Genomic DNA, 17,607 nt, shown 5'->3' with positions numbered 1-17,607 from the left:
GGGTCTGAGGGAACTATAACCATAACTGAGGGAGAAGCTCCTCCTACAATTAAGGACCTGCCGCCAGGAACATGTGACCACAGGTCCTAAAACACAACTGAAAAGGTCACTACTTTAGATGATCTGGAGGTGCTGAGGGCATCCAGTCTGTGATATAATAGAATATAGTATCAGGTTTTATAAGTGAAGCGCAGGACACGTGGATTTAGACTCTTTTGTTCCTGCATCTATTCTCCTGGTGACTTCCATGTCCGGTCAGTGCAGGAAGTGATTGTGTAGATATTGTTACATTCTATGTTTTTCTGTTGTGTTTTATACGTGTTGTGTGGTGGATCTCTGGATGTGATCCCTTGGGGATAAATAAAGGGTATTACATACTCTCCGGGGGGGGGGGTCCCCTATTCATGTATATCCTAAGTCCTACACCCAGGACCTTCCTGTAATAATGAGGAAGAGGAGGTAGTGAGGACTCCCAGGAGACGCTGACACCTCCCACCATTAATGAATATAGAGGATGGGATGAAGCACAATCCAGAAGGTGGTGACCATTATATGACATCTTATAACACTGGGGAATATTCTAGAGAAAACCGGATCCCACACAAAATGTGATTAAGAATCCCCCCCAGATTTATTCCCACAAGATAAAGTCTTATGTCCCAGATTGATAATTTAATGCTACTAAATATTCATCATCTGCAACAAGAGATTTCTAATGTTCCACCCAAAGATCTCACTTGTATAGACAGAAAAGGTATAAAAAAATGACTATTCTAACGGGACTATGAGGATTTATAGATGTAGAAAACTTATCGAAAGGAAAAGATAAACCTGGAACTGGGAAAGATCCGGAGACCAGATGTTTGGGTAAGATCTAGAATTCATTATTTATTAATGTATCTTCTAATGGTTCCCCACAGAAAGTCCAAGAGACCGTAATCATCTTCTATCCGATCTCCACAGGAGGCTTATATGGATCAGACCCAGAGAAGTGGAGTAGGAGGAGAACCGGTGGAGGAGGCAGGAGACTTCTCACATGTATCTGATGCTCCTCATATATTGTCATACATTTACTTGTTTCTCCCACAGAATAATCACCACATGTCCTATGGTTCTGCCGGAGAGGAGGGAGGAACTTGTGGCCGGTGTGGACGACGCCAAGACTCTGCTCAACAGCTTCTAGAAAATGGATCCGGTGCTGGTGGATTTATTCTGGGATAAACTGGAGGAAAGACGGGAGAAGAACATGAAGGGACAAACTAACGATCCACATTGGTCCATCCACAACTCAACACATTCCTATGACATCAACTATAATATTTGTATTGGTGCTTTTGCCTATAATTGTCAGTAGCCGTACCCCCCCCATGATCTCTCCATCATCATCTCCCATAAATTAAAGTTGTCTTTGAAAATGTTTCATATTAGGCAAATCCCCTTTCATTCCAGCTGTCCAGGGAAAATATACTGACACCCCCCAAAAATCCTACTTCTCTCCACATCTCAAAAAATTCGTGAGAAATTCCATAATATTCCATTGTCATGCACGATAAATCCAGTACAATTTGAATATTGGTCCATGTCTAGGATTTTAGGAATCTTGGTCTATAGGCACCTTCTAATATTCAAATTACTTGGTTTCTCCAAAAACTTCCCATCCGCATCGTCTGCGAGGGGTTTTCTGCATAAATAAAGGGAAATGTGTTGAACTTGTGATACAAGTCTGTAGAATTAGCAGCCCCTGTAGGTGTCACCCCTGAGCAGGGGCACCCTATGGGTCCACACCTCCCAGATGACACCCCAGACAATAACCTATAGACAGTGTCACAGCCTGCAGGGACCTCTGAGGACTGAGAGCTGCAGGAGGGGGAGGAGAAGGTCCTGGAGAGTCTGGATGAGGTGAGACGTCTCGGCTCCTAATTACCTTCATCACTTGCCCCGCAGTCACATGTCCCCGGTGCACCCAGTCCCCCGGCAGCAGGGGGCAGCAGTGAGTCACTACAGTGAGTGGGGAGGACACTCTGCCCCTAGTACATGTGTATGACAGACGGAGATAACCGGCTCCTGCACTTTCCGGCTTTGGATGTGAATGTGGTCGTGACGCCAGCGGGGAGGAGGGGGGAGGGAGAAGCTTAGACATCACCGCGGGGTCAGCAGTCTCCTCCTGTATGTAAGGAATATGGAATAGACTCCAATACAGAGAGATGGCAGGAGAGCCAGGACAGGTGCAGGACCTTCCCTCCTGCTGTCATGAACATGGTGAATACCAAATATACCAAGTAATCAAATATAATAAAGTAATAAAATATAAAACACATGAAATCACAATTCATCTCTATTACATATAATATCCGGGGTATCACACCCTGATAATATCTGCAGGTGGTGCTCAGTGTAATATCTGCTGGGAGGTGCTATCAGTGTAATATCTGCTGGAGGTGCTATCAGTGTAATATCTGCTGGGAGGTGTGGTGCTATCAGTGTAATATCTGCTGGGAGGTGTGGTGCTATCAGTGTAATATCTGCTGGGAGGTGTGGTGCTATCAGTGTAATATCTGCTGGGAGGTGCTATCAGTGTAATATCTGCTGGGAGGTGCTATCAGTGTAATATCTGCTGGGAGGTGCGGTGCTATCAGTGTAATATCTGCTGGGAGGTGCTATCAGTGTAATATCTGCTGGGAGGTGTGGTGCTATCAGTGTAATATCTGCTGGGAGGTGCTATCAGTGTAATATCTGCTGGGAGGTGCTATCAGTGTAATATCTGCTGGGAGTTGTGGTGCTATCAGTGTAATATCTCCCGGGAGGTGCTATCAGTGTAATATCTGCTGGGAGGTGCTATCAGTGTAATATCTGCTGGGAGGTGCAGTGCTATCAGTGTAATATCTGCTGGGAGGTGCAGTGCTATCAGTGTAATATCTGCTGGGAGGTGCAGTGCTATCAGTGTAATATCTGCTGGGAGGTGTGGTGTAATATCTGCTGGGAGGTGCTATCAGTGTAATATCTGCTGGGAGGTGTGGTGCTATCAGTGTAATATCTGCTGGGAGGAGTGGTGCTATCAGTGTAATATCTGCTGGGAGGAGTGGTGCTATCAGTGTAATATCTGCTGGGAGGTGCTATCAGTGTAATATCTGCTGGGAGGTGCTATCAGTGTAATATCTGCTGGGAGGTGTGGTGCTATCAGTGTAATATCTGCTGGGAGGAGTGGTGCTATCAGTGTAATATCTGCTGGGAGGTGCTATCAGTGTGCAACATCCTCCACCGGGGCCTAGCCTTTTCTCGGGGCCTGCAGGCAGCCGGGGCCCGCAGTACCTGAGTGGCTGGCGGTTGCGGCCTAGGCACACTAGTGTCACTGTGCTTGGTATGGGGGGACCGGAGGGCTGTCCTACAGCCTGGCAGGTCTCCAGCAGGGTGGTGTTGGCAAGAAATGATGAGGGAGAGGCTGCTATAGCGGATCTCCCTGGGGCAAACCTTTGGTGTCCAGAGTATGAGTCTCTGTGTGGTGGACAGGGTGCCCGGGATGGTGACAGCCGTAGTAGCAGGGACCAGACGGAGGCAGAGGTTGAACAGAAACAACTTACAGTTCTTTATTGGAACTGACAGGAACCGCAGCAACGTGCCTTTAACAGAGTGATGGAGTGCTGAGATGCTTTTGGAGGGAGCCTCAGGAGGTAGAGCGCCAGCCTGGATGCAGAGGGCAGGCTGGGAGGTAGCTGTGTCCTAGTAGGAAGCTTCAGCTTGTCCTGGAGTGCTTCAGGTATCACCCTTGAAGGTAGGATGATACCCCTTTCCTCACTAACTCTAATCTATTAGCTCCACTCTTCAGAGGCAGGGGCTAGGCTCTTCCTGCTCTTATCTGGTATGCTGGCTAAATAGAGTCTGGACTGGGGTAACCCAGTCTGCTTCTCTTCTCATCTGAGCTAGGCTAAACTAGTCTCTAGCTGTTCTGATCTTGTGCCCTGCAGACCCAGAGGGTCTGACTGGAACTGGTCTCTTCTCCCTCCTGGGAGAGACTACTTTTTCTGGAAGGTTCCTGACAGGGTCTTGTAACTCCCCTAGGTCAGGTGGTGGCTGTTCCTCCAATTACATCTCAGCTTACATTGGACAGAATGCAATACAAGTGATTGGACGACAGATCTTGCATCATACAAAACACTTAACTCCTGCCTTGCCAGGCAGGATCTACCACTGCAATGTCCCCTGTGTGATGTAGTGACATGCTGTGGGACGTATTCGCAAGCACTCCTTCGCCTTGCATCGGCGAGGGTGTTGCAAGTGTAATATCTGGGGAAGCTGTGGTGCTATCAGTGTAATATCTGCTGGGAGGGGCTATCAGTGTAATATCTCCCGGGAGGTGCAATCAGTGTTATATCTGCTGGGAGGTGCAATCAGTGTATTATCTGCCGGGAGGTGCGGTGCTATCAGTGTAATCTCTGCTGGGAGGTGTGGTGCTATCAGTGTAATATCTGTTGGGAGATGTGGTGCTATCAGTGTAATATCTGCTGGGAGTTGTGGTGCTACCAGTGTAATATCTCCTGGGAGGTGCTATCAGTGTAATATCTGCTGGGAGGTGCTATCAGTGTAATATCTGCTGGGAGGTGTGGTGCTATCAGTGTAATATCTGCTGGGAGGAGTGGTGCTATCAGTGTAATATCTGCTGGGAGGTGCAGTGCTATCAGTGTAATATCTGCTGGGAGGTGCTATCAGTGTAATATCTGCTGGGAGGTGCTTTCAGTGTAATATCTGCTGGGAGGTGTGGTGCTATCAGTGTAATATCTGCTGGGAGGTGTGGTACTATCAGTGTAATATCTGCTGGGAGGAGCGGTGCTATCAGTGTAATATCTGCTGGGAGGTCCTATCAGTATAATATCTGCTGGGGGCTGCGGTGCTATCAGTGTAATATCTGCTGGGAGGTGCTATCAGTGTAATATCTGCTGGGAGGTGCTATCAGTATAATATCTGCTGGGAGGTGCTAACAGTGTATTATCTGCTGGGAGGTGCTATCAGTGTAATATCTGCTGGGAGGTGAGGTGCTCTCAGTGTAATATCTGCTGGGAGGTGCGGTGCTATCAGTGTAATATCTGCTGGGAGGTGCTATCAGTGTAATATCTGCTGGGAGGTGCTATCAGTGTAATATCTGCTGGGAGGTGCTATCAGTGTAATATCTGGAGAAGCTGTGGTGCTATCAGTGTAATATCTGCTGGGAGGTGCTAGCAGTGTAATATCTGGGGAAGCTGTGGAGCTATCAGTGTAATATTTGGGGAAGCTGTTGGGCTATCAGTGTAATATCTGCTGGGGGGTGCTATCAGTGTAATATCTGCCGGGAGGTGCTATCAGTGTAATATCTGCTGGGAGGTGCTATCAGTGTAATATCTGCTGGGAGGTGCTAGCAGTGTAATATCTGGGGAAGCTGTGGAGCTATCAGTGTAATATTTGGGGAAGCTGTTGGGCTATCAGTGTAATATCTGCCGGGAGGTGCTATCAGTGTAATATCTGCTGGGAGGTGCTATCAGTGTAATATCTGCTGGGAGGTGCTATCAGTGTAATATCTGCTGGGAGCTGTGGGGCTATCATTCTAATATCTGGGGAAGCTGTGGTGCTATCAGTGTAATATCTGGGGAAGCTGTGGGGCTATTACTTACCTCATGGGATAAGTCTGTCAGGACCTGTAGTGTGTAGTTTGCTCTTTGAGGCCGCGGTCACACGATCCGCTAGGCGTCCGTTCATAACGCGACGCTAGCGCACAGGGGGCGGTCCTCGGCCCGACCGCACATGCGTTAACAGGGAAACGCATGCGATTGATAAGCCGATCGCATGCGTTTCCCTGTTAACGCATGTGCGTTCGGCCCGAGGACCGCCCCCTGTGCGCTAGCGTCGCGTTATGACGGACGCTTAGCGGTACGTGTGACCGCGGCCTGACTCTTTGTGAATACTGGACCCACATTTTCACCAGTTCTGTCTGTGGATCAGAACCATTTGGTAGAACTCTGTGTCCCGGTTCTTGCTGTGGTGTCTCTGGGCTGGAGGCCACACCTGGGGTGGTGTTCTGATGATTGACAAGAAGCCGCCTCCCTGGGCTGGGGGTGTGTCTCTGGAGCCTGGACCAATCAGCTGCAGGGGCGGGTCCTGACCCTCCATATATACTCAGGTGTCCTCAGTCTGGACCTGCTGCTGCTGGTTCCTCTGGGTCACTGGTTCCCTGCTGATAATCCTGGTCCTGGGATGTGAGTTGGATCCTCCTTGGGATGTTGGGGGCTCGGAGCGACCCCCAGGTGCAGGTAACCCCTGGGGGGCAGATTATTATTGGGTCCAGTCCTCAGGTTCTTATCACTTTCCTTTATGTTTGGAATGTTATATAATGATACATTTCTCGGGGACGATCTCTTGGGTTCAGAGCATGAAGGTTCTATGATTAAAGGGATTGTCCATTCAGCACATTAACCCCTTTCCATAGGATTGGGCCAGACCTGCTGATGGTGGGGCTCAGTGATGGGACCACCATGGACCATGAGAATAGGGGGAGGGGCTAACTCATTGTCACTGGACAATCCCTTTAAATAAATGAAGAGGCTTCAGTGGTCCTTATGAAAAATACTCAGATTAACCCCTTGCTGATCAACACCAGCCAACACTTCATGGTAACTTGTGTCCTGCACCCACTAGAGGAGCCTGTGATGTGGGTGCTTGTCCCCTGGTGGTTTTCGAAATCAGTGGCAGGTGTGGATTATAGCGGTGGAACTTTTTTCTCTTTACGTCTGGTTTTGGCATCAAACTACATCTTAATGTGTGAACGCGCCCCAATGGCGTCTGCACGCGCTCAGTGTAAGGGTTTTGTATGTGAGGACGTGTAGCGCAGGATCTGTGTGTTATCCGCTCTGGACCTTTCCTGGTCATAACGAAGATACTGATGCAGAACCCTGACGAAATGCGGATCATGTGCAGTAGTGATGGGAATCCAGGAGGGTCTGTGTATGTAATGCAGGAGGGTGGCACGTGACCACTAGGGGGCACTCTGTGTATGTAATGCAGGAGGGTGGCACGTGACCACTAGGGGGCACTCTGTGTATGTAATGCAGGAGGGTGGCACGTGACCACTAGGGGGCGCTCTGTGTATGTAATGCAGGAGGGTGGCACGTGACCACTAGGGGGTGCTCTGTGTATGTAATGCAGGAGGGTTACACGACCACTAGGGGGCGCTCTGTGTATGTTATCCTGGAGGGTGGCACGTGACCACTAGGGGGCACTCTGTGTATGTTATCCTGGAGGGTGGCACGTGACCACTAGGGGGCACTCTGTGTATGTTATCCTGGAGGGTGGCACGTGACCACTAGGGGGCGCTCTGTGTATGTTATCCAGGAGGGTGGCACGTGACCACTAGGGGGCGCTCTGTGTATGTTATCCAGGAGGGTGGCACGTGACCACTAGGGGGCGCTCTGTGTATGTTATCCAGGAGGGTGGCACGTGACCACTAGGGGGCGCTCTGTGTATGTTATCCAGGAGGGTGGCACGTGACCACTAGGGGGCGCTCTGTGTATGTTATCCAGGAGGGTGGCACGTGACCACTAGGGGGCGCTCTGTGTATGTTATCCAGGAGGGTGGCACGTGACCACTAGGGGGCGCTCTGTGTATGTTATCCAGGAGGGTGGCACGTGACCACTAGGGGGCGCTCTGTGTATGTTATCCAGGAGGGTGGCACGTGACCACTAGGGGGCGCTCTGTGTATGTTATCCAGGAGGGTGGCACGTGACCACTAGGGGGCGCTCTGTGTGTGTGTAATGCGGGAGGCGCCTCCAGGACTACTTGTGGCTCTTTAGATGTTACTCTATGACCGGTGGGCGATGCCTTTGTTGATGGAAAACCTCTTCTGTGTCTGAACAGATCCAGGTGTATCTCAGACTGTAAGTGCTTCATTCATTGTGTGTTTTCTGGTTGGGTGCCCCTGAGCAGGTAACATGCGGGTGCTCGCTGCTGGAGGTCTCGTAGGGTCTCTTGTTAGAAGTTCTCCTGACATGGATGTGTTGGACTATTGTGGTGACCTCCTCCTGCTCCTCGGTGCTTCCAATACTCACCAAGTCACTAAGGTGTCTGACACCTATAGGGGGCGCGGAGCCTTCTCCCCTCTGCTGTACATTGTCTCACTGATGGGTGTTTATATTTATTTTTTATCTCCTGTTTGGAGCCGGAGTTTTGGATTTTTATCCTTTTCTGGAAAGACTAAATGTTTAGTTTTGGGTAGAGAGGACTTTATGTTGGAGCTGGCAGTGATCACTGGTGGTCTGCACACCTCACCCCTGTCCTAGTGCAGCAGTATATAGCTGGGTATCTATATTGAGTTCCTGTGTCGGTGACTGGCAGTAATTGTACTTCACGGCCATCTTGGTTCTGACCCAGTTAGTATGACATTGCCTTTAGCTGTTTGTCTTTGTCTGTCTGTATTCTTTTCTTTTGCTGTGCACTTACCAGTGTAGGGACTGCCGCCCAGTTGCCGCCTGTGATTTAGCGCAGGGCCTGGCAAGTAGGTAGGGACAGGGGTTGTGGGAAGCTCAGGGGGTCACTTTCTCACTCCTAGCACAACAGAACATCAAACCCTACACTAGTATGGAGGCCACAGATGCATTGTTCTGTCTGCTGCAGATTTGTGATGTGTACTGCTGCAGGAACAGGGGGACAGCGCCTCCAGCAGGTCAGCATCTAGGGGTAAATTCAGCTTTTGTATTTCCGGTCCCAGTAATTTCATAGTAACGTCTCTTTTGCTTGGAGACCCCCAGGTGAGGGCGTTTTCTGTGCCTTTTGATGCTTAACAATTTTTGTAGATTTGTATTTATGTGGATATTGTACAAGAAACCTGACAAGGCGGCACGTGCCGAGGCCACTGATGTCTGTGCCGGGGAAAGGCTCCTGTATAGGATTAATGTACTGAATTTAGAGCAATTATTCCTCCTAGGGCGCAGTTCAGACTCGGGTTTGTTGCCTTCACTGACCTTTATCAGTAATGCTAATCCTAGTGTGGGAATAGAGGAGACTTCAGAAATACCGGACTGTTCTCCCATCCGCTTCTTTACCTTCCACTCCAACAAAATAAACCCCAAGCCCTCATCCTGCGCCCCAAGTGTTGGTGTTGTGCTGTACATTATGTAGATAATGGGAGTTGTAGTAGTACAAAGCTGTATCCCATGATACTGGTGCTGGGGTCGTAGTCTCCAGATGCCACCTATCCCCTGGTCAGTGTCTCCACAGATGGAGGTGGTAAGTCTCTGGTATGAGGATGACTTCTCGTGGTGGAGTAGTTGACCAGTCTATAGCTGGATCCTTCTCCTGAGATCTTGAAGTGAGTCTTTCTTGGGGTGACACGGCCACTGCTTTGTATTGCACATGAGACCCTGCGCTGCTCCGATATGTAATCGCCTCTGCTCCGATATGTAATCGCCTCTGCTCCGATATGTAATCGCCTCTGCTCCGATATGTAATCGCCTCTGCTCCGATATGTAATCGCCTCTGCTCCGATATGTAATCGCCTCTGCTCCGATATGTAATCGCCTCTGCTCCAGGCCTGGACGAGTAATCGGAGAGACTCCTGGTATTGAAGGTTCTCTCCTTTATTATTGAGCTATATGGAGCCCTCTTGGTTATTGTGCTTGGCTTATTCTTCATGGAGGAGGAATGACCTCCCCTCCAAGTAGTGAAGATTTGTACCGGATTCGCCATGGAGCGCAGCAGAGTGCTGTGTCTTATATCCCATTATAATAGTGACCTGCAGATCCCCCATAGTGAGGTCCTATGGAGAAATGTGCAGCCGCTGGGAGATCTTTCCTTTCATGTGTAATATCAGATCGGTGCGAGTTCATGCGCTGATGGAGTCTCTGGATGTTTCCCCGACATAAAGGCCTGTGGTTGGACACTGCTGACACATAAGGCACCACATTAGAGGACCTGCAGGAGAAGGTCCCTGGATCTCATGTACCTGGTCCCCTGTGTGAATGTGCTGCATGTGTTACACCCGCTTTGCCGGCAGGTGAGGGGACATTTTCTGATGGGGGTCTCAGGGCTCCGGACAACCAGTTGTTTCAGGTTTGGTGGTTGCCGGAAGGACAGGAGAGGAGGGACCGGGAATATTTCTTTTAGTGTTGTGTCTTTATGTAGGATCGGTTGGAGTTCCCTGGAATGTGACGTAGGATCTCCAGTTGTGGCTGTAAGTGACTACTAGGGGCACTCTGGCCTCCTGTGGGGTCTCCTTATATGTGAGTAAATCATCTGTTGTTGACTGCCTGTAACCTGGGTAGGCCCACCCAACTGCCCCTTTAACTCAACTAAAAAAAGACCAGACACATTTAATCTTTAACTTTGTGGTATGACGACGAGAGAGTTGGGCACAGCTGTATTTAACTATGTAACAAATAACTTCTACTGTTAAATATAACAGACAAACCCGGGCACCTGTGTACCCGCCTGTCATAGGGCAGGTAGGTCTCAAACTCAATAAAAACCACCAGCTGTTGCAGTAACCTGGGAGCAATGGGCTTGCTGGGTGTTGTGGTGTCACGTGACGGTACGCAGCCCTAGAGTTCCCAAGTACCACACGGACCCCTTCAGTTCTTCCGGATCACCTTAGTGCAGTGTGCAGGGTAAATAACTTCTATCACAAAGTTCAGGTGAACCAGGTGCTTCTTACTGAATGTGGTGCCAGAAAACTCAGTCCTGTGTAATATAACAGTTCCTTATCGGAGTATAGCTGATAGATTCTCCAGTAATCTCCTTCACTCTCTCTCTCGGGATGGGTAGGCAAGGATTAAGGAAACAGTCTCTTGTGCCGGTTAGGAAAATGGAGGCTCCTAGCTCAATGACTTTACTGCAATCCAGAGGAATTCCACAGCTTGGCTGTGAGGCGGTCCGGTTCGATTAACGGATCCGTCTTAAGCGTACTGCGCTGGGGAACCAACAATACTCGGCAGAGAAGCCCTTGACTCAATGTTATCTTTGATGAATAACTGCAGGAATGTCTTAAAGAAAAATACCAAAATTTCCTCCTGGTTGCGGAGCTGGTCCCAAAAGTTCATGTAGTATACTTTGAATCAAAATAGCAAATCTGAGTCTTTGACTCTAGCCACCAGGGCAGCGGCTTAAGGTAGGTTATGGATGGAGAGAGCAGGAGCAGGCCTCTGGCCTGGCTAAGGCCCAGCACACACTACCTGTGTAGGTCCAGGAAAAACTAACCAAAAACCCACCTCCTACAGGGGTGTGGACCTTGCACAGGGTCTCCCCAGCCAAATAGCAGGGAGCCTTATGTAAACACACTATGTAAGGATTTCACACAGGGACTTCCGAGGGTTCTAGAAGATTCTGAGTGAATCCAAGAGAGAGAGGAGAGAAGATCCCTACAGTGACCTATCAGCTCTTGCATAACTGTAGCAATCACATTTCAATCACCATGTCAAGACAGTATAGGAAGTATAAAACAATATCAATCTGAAAATAGGTGTATTTGTGCAAACCTGTAAAACAGTGCGATACATTACCTATACAGTGCGATACATTACCTATACAGTGCGACTAACACCTGCCATCAAAGGTACAGGAAAACCCTAAACATACCAGAGTGGCCCCTCTGTGATTCTAATATCACAGTGCAGTGACCCAAAGAGGGAAGGGAGGGCAGGAAGATCCGCAGGAAAGAGGGTGAGTCCACACTTGCAGCCCACCCCTTAATACCACCCACACCTGTAGCCCATGCACCCAGAAATAAACTAACTTCTCTTAAAGGGGCCATGCTGCACCTGCTAAAAACCTCACTAACTTTTATGCCCAAACTTGCAGGCAGTCATTAGCCTGTAGGCGCTTAGCCGTGGGGCTATCAATCTTATTTGGTCATCAGTCACTTTTGGTTTGTAGCCCAACGGGAGAAATTCAGACCTGAGCTCCAGGAGGTGTTTTTCCAGGTCTGTCTTGTCTGAGCAGAACCAGTTGTAGTGTATGGTCTGGCTGTATATGATAGATACGGATGTAGTGTATGGCCTGGCTGTGTATGATGGATACGGATGTAGTGTATGACCTGGCTGTATATGATGGATACGGATGTAGTGTATGGCCTGGCTGTATATGATGGATACGGATGTAGTGTATGGCCTGGCTGTATATGATGGATACGGATGTAGCGTATGGCCTGGCTGTATACGATGGATACGGATGTAGCGTATGGCCTGGCTGTATATGATGGATACGGATGTAGTGTATGACCTGGCTGTATGTGATGGATACGGATGTAGTGTATGGCCTGGCTGTATATGATACACTCTTGTATGTTTGGGGTGGAAGCTGTTATTTCTCAGGTAGGTCGTTCTGTCTGTGGTTAAGCTTCTGTCTTTTAATCTGTATTGTGGAATCCAGAAAGTACCTCATCTGAATAGCTTAGTTTCAGATTGATGAGGGGTGAGTTGTTGTAGCTCTCATGGAATTGAATCAGGACCTCCTCACCTGCCGTCCAGATAATCAGAATATCATCAATATCCCGGAGGTAGGTCATGGGTTCTGTGGTGCATGTGAATAAGTAAGGGCCTTCCAGTTCAGCCATAAAAGATCAGCATACTGTGGTGCACACCCCGACCCCATTGGTGTTCCCGTACGCTGTAGGTACAGATCCTCTCCGGATGAGAAATAGTTGTGGCTGAGCACACCTTGTATGAGATCTGAGATCTGAGACCTGTTCTGTAGGTAGGTTGTGCTTCTCCATGTGTGCCCGGCATGCTGCTATTCCATCTATATGGGGGATATTAGTGTATAGAGATTACACATCATGGGGGGGCTGTAATCTAAGTTTTTTTGTTGTCCTTTGATCACTGCCGGTTGTGTATAAAATGCTGTGAATTGTTCCATGCATAACCTGTCTGACAGAACTGGTGTTCTCCAAAGCTCCTCCATCAAATGTTCCCTCTTCGGGGCAGTGTTGGGCATTGTTTGGTTGGAGGGTGATGACCTACAGAAGTCGTCGTCCTGCAGAATTACAGAACATGAAATGTAGTTAGTTGGGTTTTCTTCTCACAAACTGTAGAAAGATCTGAACCTTTGAGGGTTACTGGTGAATGACCAAGTATTGGAGGGGCTATGCACTGGCAGACTTCATGTGGGTTCATCCATAGTGTCATCTCTGGACAGGTCCTGGTACGGCAGGCTACCGGGGACACAAGCTTCTGAGATGGTCTCACATCTATTGATCCTGATACATCCGTATGACAAATAGTAGAAGTTGCTCAGATGCTGGTGACCTATATTGAGGTTTATAGAGTTCTTACCGATATCTAAATATTCTTTACCTGCCCAATTTGTAATTGTGTTGGAGTCTTGTATTCAGCTTGAAGACAGGAAGCCCTGGAGCTCCATGATGTTGGACTTTCTTGAGATTGAGTGGTGGAATCTTCTATAATTTCCAGGTGCTCCTGGAGACCTTTAAAGCAGCAGGTGGTCATCTGCCATGTCTCAGTGATGCCCACTATTGTATTTCCCTTCCAACACTAAGACTTCCAGTTCCTCCATCTTATGGGGCTCCTGGCAATATTGTACATGCACTGTATCTGGGTTTTCACTGTTCCTCTGGTTCATAAGAACTTAACCCCCCCCCCCCCCTCCATGTAAATGCTTCCAGGAGGTGCTGGGACAGTGCCACCAAATTAGTTTCATGAACCTTTGTCACATTATCCTGTTGGCAGGTCCTTCAGACTTCAATCTAACTTTTTTTTTTGCATGAAAAATGGCAGCTGGTGGTTCTGATTAGTTGTAGCTGTGCCCAGAGCACCCAGTTATGTATACAAGAGGCAATGTCTCACTTATTGGACAATGAAGGTTTAACTTTGGAACTTCTACACTTGTGGGGTTAGTAGTCCCATTACTATTAGTATCTACTCCGGTTTGTTCCCCACTCGCTGATAATGGGACTGTGGAGCAAGTGATGGGACTGGAACCAGATGACACCTTCTCCTCTTCTACTGGATCCGGAAGACGCGGCTTCTTTGGATGGAAGCTCGCTACCGTATAAGGATAATTATCCTCACCCAATCTGTCCATAGAAAGAAATGTGAGACACGGTCATTAGTACCGGAAACATCCACCACCAGCCCTACTGAGTATTACAGGAGGAGGGACAACTCACCGGCAGGAGACCTCATAGGGATCGATCCACAGGGTCATCTCCTTGGGGAGGGACAGGTCCTGGTAGCTGAGGCCACTATGGGCACAGGCCTCCAGGATGGTCTCCTCCCGGTCATTCCTGTTCACCCGGATACACCTGAAATAGGCAAATATTACACGTTAGAGAAGATCCTGATGGACCTGCATGAGGTCGTCTAGAGATGAGGATCCATGATGGGTTTTCTAGAGATCATGATAACTCCATCTAAAGATGTGAAGGACCAAGATGAGAAATTTATGGACAAGGCATGAAATGTGTGGAGTAAAAATGGCAAATTGCTTTTTGACCAATGCAGAAATATTCTAGAACTGGACATGGACCCATGGGGAGAATTATTATGGTTTCTATAGGTCCAGTAGAACAAATTGTGACTGTTTTTAGCTTCTTGTAGAACATTAGTCATTTATCTGAGAAGCTGATGAGTCAATGATAGAATTTTTAGAATTGTTTCCAATAAACCTGAGATTAAAAATAATAACAATATAAAACTACCATTACACAATGCAGGAAATTCTCTACAACTGACCGGTTCTCTACAAGACATTTAGAGATGAATCAGGAAATTATTTGTAGTAATTTACTGGTTGTTAATAGAGCGATGGGACATTTTGCTAATTTTTTTTGATTCTTCTGGCCATATGTAGGGATTGATTCCAGATGGGAGGGAAAATATTGGGGAAAGTTGTCAACGAGCAAGTGAGAAACTTTTGGGTAAACTAGAGATGAGGTAATTTTAGGAATTTTGGTAACTGATCGAAATGGGAATCTTTAAAAAATGTTACTTTTTATATTCTATCTTTGACGTGTAACAAATCCAGGAATTTTTAGAGCTGCTAATGGAACAATATTGTAATTCTGTTACCACCTATCATACAGATCAGGGAGTGACCTGTAGGCTCGGCCTTTCATTGCCTTCACTAGATACCAGTGGTCGGTGACTTTTAGTAAAGCATTTCTCTGGATATCTCCACCATGGCCACATCCAGTTCATGGAATATATTGGCCAGAGTTCTAATGTATCCAACTCCGGCTCACAGCTCCTCATCTCTACTGGGACGGCGGCCATCTTATCTCTAAGACATTGGGCATCATCACTGTGCCCCCACAAGTGTCAGACTGTAGAAGGAGGGTAAAGCATTCCTCACCTGTGAAGGTAGAGTTCTCCCATATTCCGGCTCCATGCTCTTGTGGGGGTAGAAGTCCCATCGCTGGCATCTATACCGCTGTCTGTTTCTTCCCCACTCAGACTCGGTGATGACTGGACTGTGGAGCCGTCATCTTCTGGTGGGTGCGGAGGAAGTGACAGACTTGGAACCAGGTACTTTTTACTTTCATAGGATCTTGATGAAGGGGAATTCCTTGGGTTGATGCTCACCACCGTGTATGGATAGGCGTCTTCTCCCAGTCTTCACATTGTGGTCTTGCACATCTATTGATCCTGATGCATCTGAATGGTAGATGTTGGTGATCAGATGCCTGTGACCTATATTGAGGTTTATAGAGTTCTTACCCTGCAATCCTGCCCAATATGGTATTGTTAGATATTTCTCATTTAGCTCGAAGGCAGAAATCTCTTTGGGGCACCATTGATATTGGACTTGAGATTGTTGGGTGGTGCTGAAATGTTCTATAATGTCTTCTTGTGAGGCTCCTGGCAGTGGTGTACACACACTTTATCTGGGTTCCCACTTTTCCTCTGATTCCTAAGAACTTGACAATCCCCATTAAAAAAAAATGTAAATGCTTCCTGGAGCTGCTGGAACAGTGTCAACTCTTTTCTATCTAACACTTTTTTTTCATTGTATGATAAATGGCAGGTGGTGGCTCCCCAAGTACTTATGGTTATTGCCCCATTTGACCCCTTGCCCACAGCACCCTGTTATGTATACAAGGCATGTGGTCTCCTTGGTAAAAACACTGCAGAAGGTTTTTTTTTTTTTTCTTGTCAAAGAAATAATGCTCTGATATATCTCCAACCCCCCCAATAATCGGCCATGGGGATCTGCCCCTTTGTAAAGGTTTCTATATATTTGGAGCCTTTCTTTGGGAGCTGAGGTAAAACGGAAAGTTTTTGGTTTAAAAAAAAGAGCAGATTTAATAATCACAGGAAGTAGAGATGAAAATGAATGAAAAGGGTGCAAACGGCAAACAAGTCCAGATAAAAGTTTAGCAAAATAATGAAGTTACCAGATAAGTATAGAGTGATGGGTGGAAGGGTTTGAGGCCTCCTCAGCCGAGCTCATGTAGGAGGAGCTCCCATAGACTTGTATTACATCCTAATATTCTCCTGTTTCCACCATGTAAGGAGGACCTTGCACTAGGCCAGACATCATGGCTTTTCTATAGTTCCTTATGTTTAGGACCAAGTGGATCATAAAGCTGATGGAATATTGTGGATATAACATCATGTTCACCACATTCTGGTCTCTCATTTTGATGGATTTGCCAGATGCACTAATGTATTTTTGGACCATGTTTAGCTGCATGTGAGTTGGTTGGTCAGAAGATTGTTAAATATTAATTGATATTAACCCCCCCCTGATTTATGACTTGTAACCTTTCCAAAAATAACCTTCCAGACATTATATATAGTGTGACAGTTAAGGACTAGCACATGGGGACCACCATGTATAACGCAATGACTTATGGGGTTTTGGAGTTGATAAATATAAATAGGAGACCCCCTCCATAACAGGGGGGGGCAATTAATCTTTCCCTGTGGCCACATGAGAAAGTGGAATGTTTTTAGATGTAATACCTGGTGCCCCCCTTCATCATACCCCCTCTTATTATGCCCCCATATATAATGCCCCATCTCCTTATTCCCTCATTTATAATGCCCCCTCGTGTAGCATTAGGACGCCCAGCGTTGGCGGGTGGTGCCGTCCTCACGTTGCCTGCGCTGGGAGCGGTGCTGCCCCTAGTGGCAGAGCAGGGAGTGTATTACTGCACACAAGCCGCGATCCCTACTGCTGTACAGCACTAGCTCATGTCCTGCCACCAATGTCCCTGCGTGACCGCCCACCACAATAGTGCCGAATACTCCCTGTGCCGGATGTGTTCTGCGGCTGCACAATGCCCGGTCCTGCTCTAGGCATATGTTATGTATATGTGTAAGGCAGAGGAACAGCGCCCTCTAGATCTCATCTGAATTATTGCATTATACTGTGTTTTGGGACCTGTGGTCACATGTTCCTGGCGGCAGGTCCTTAATTGCAGGAGGAGCTTCCCCCTCAGTAGTTGTCTCCCCAGACCCACTGACCACAGCGCCCCCTTGTGTATGTATATGAGGGGGTGTGGTCTCCCCAGACCCACTGACCACAGCGCCCCCTTGTGTATGTATATGAGGGGGTGTGGTCTCCCCAGACCCACTGACCACAGCGCCCCCTTGTGTATGTATATGAGGGGGTGTGGTCTCCCCAGACCCACTGACC

This window comes from Engystomops pustulosus, chromosome 6 (genome assembly GCF_040894005.1).
Source record: "Engystomops pustulosus chromosome 6, aEngPut4.maternal, whole genome shotgun sequence".
Classification (NCBI taxonomy): domain Eukaryota; kingdom Metazoa; phylum Chordata; class Amphibia; order Anura; family Leptodactylidae; genus Engystomops; species Engystomops pustulosus.
The sequence above is the reverse complement of the archived record's forward strand: the minus strand, read 5'-3'. Positions refer to the sequence as shown.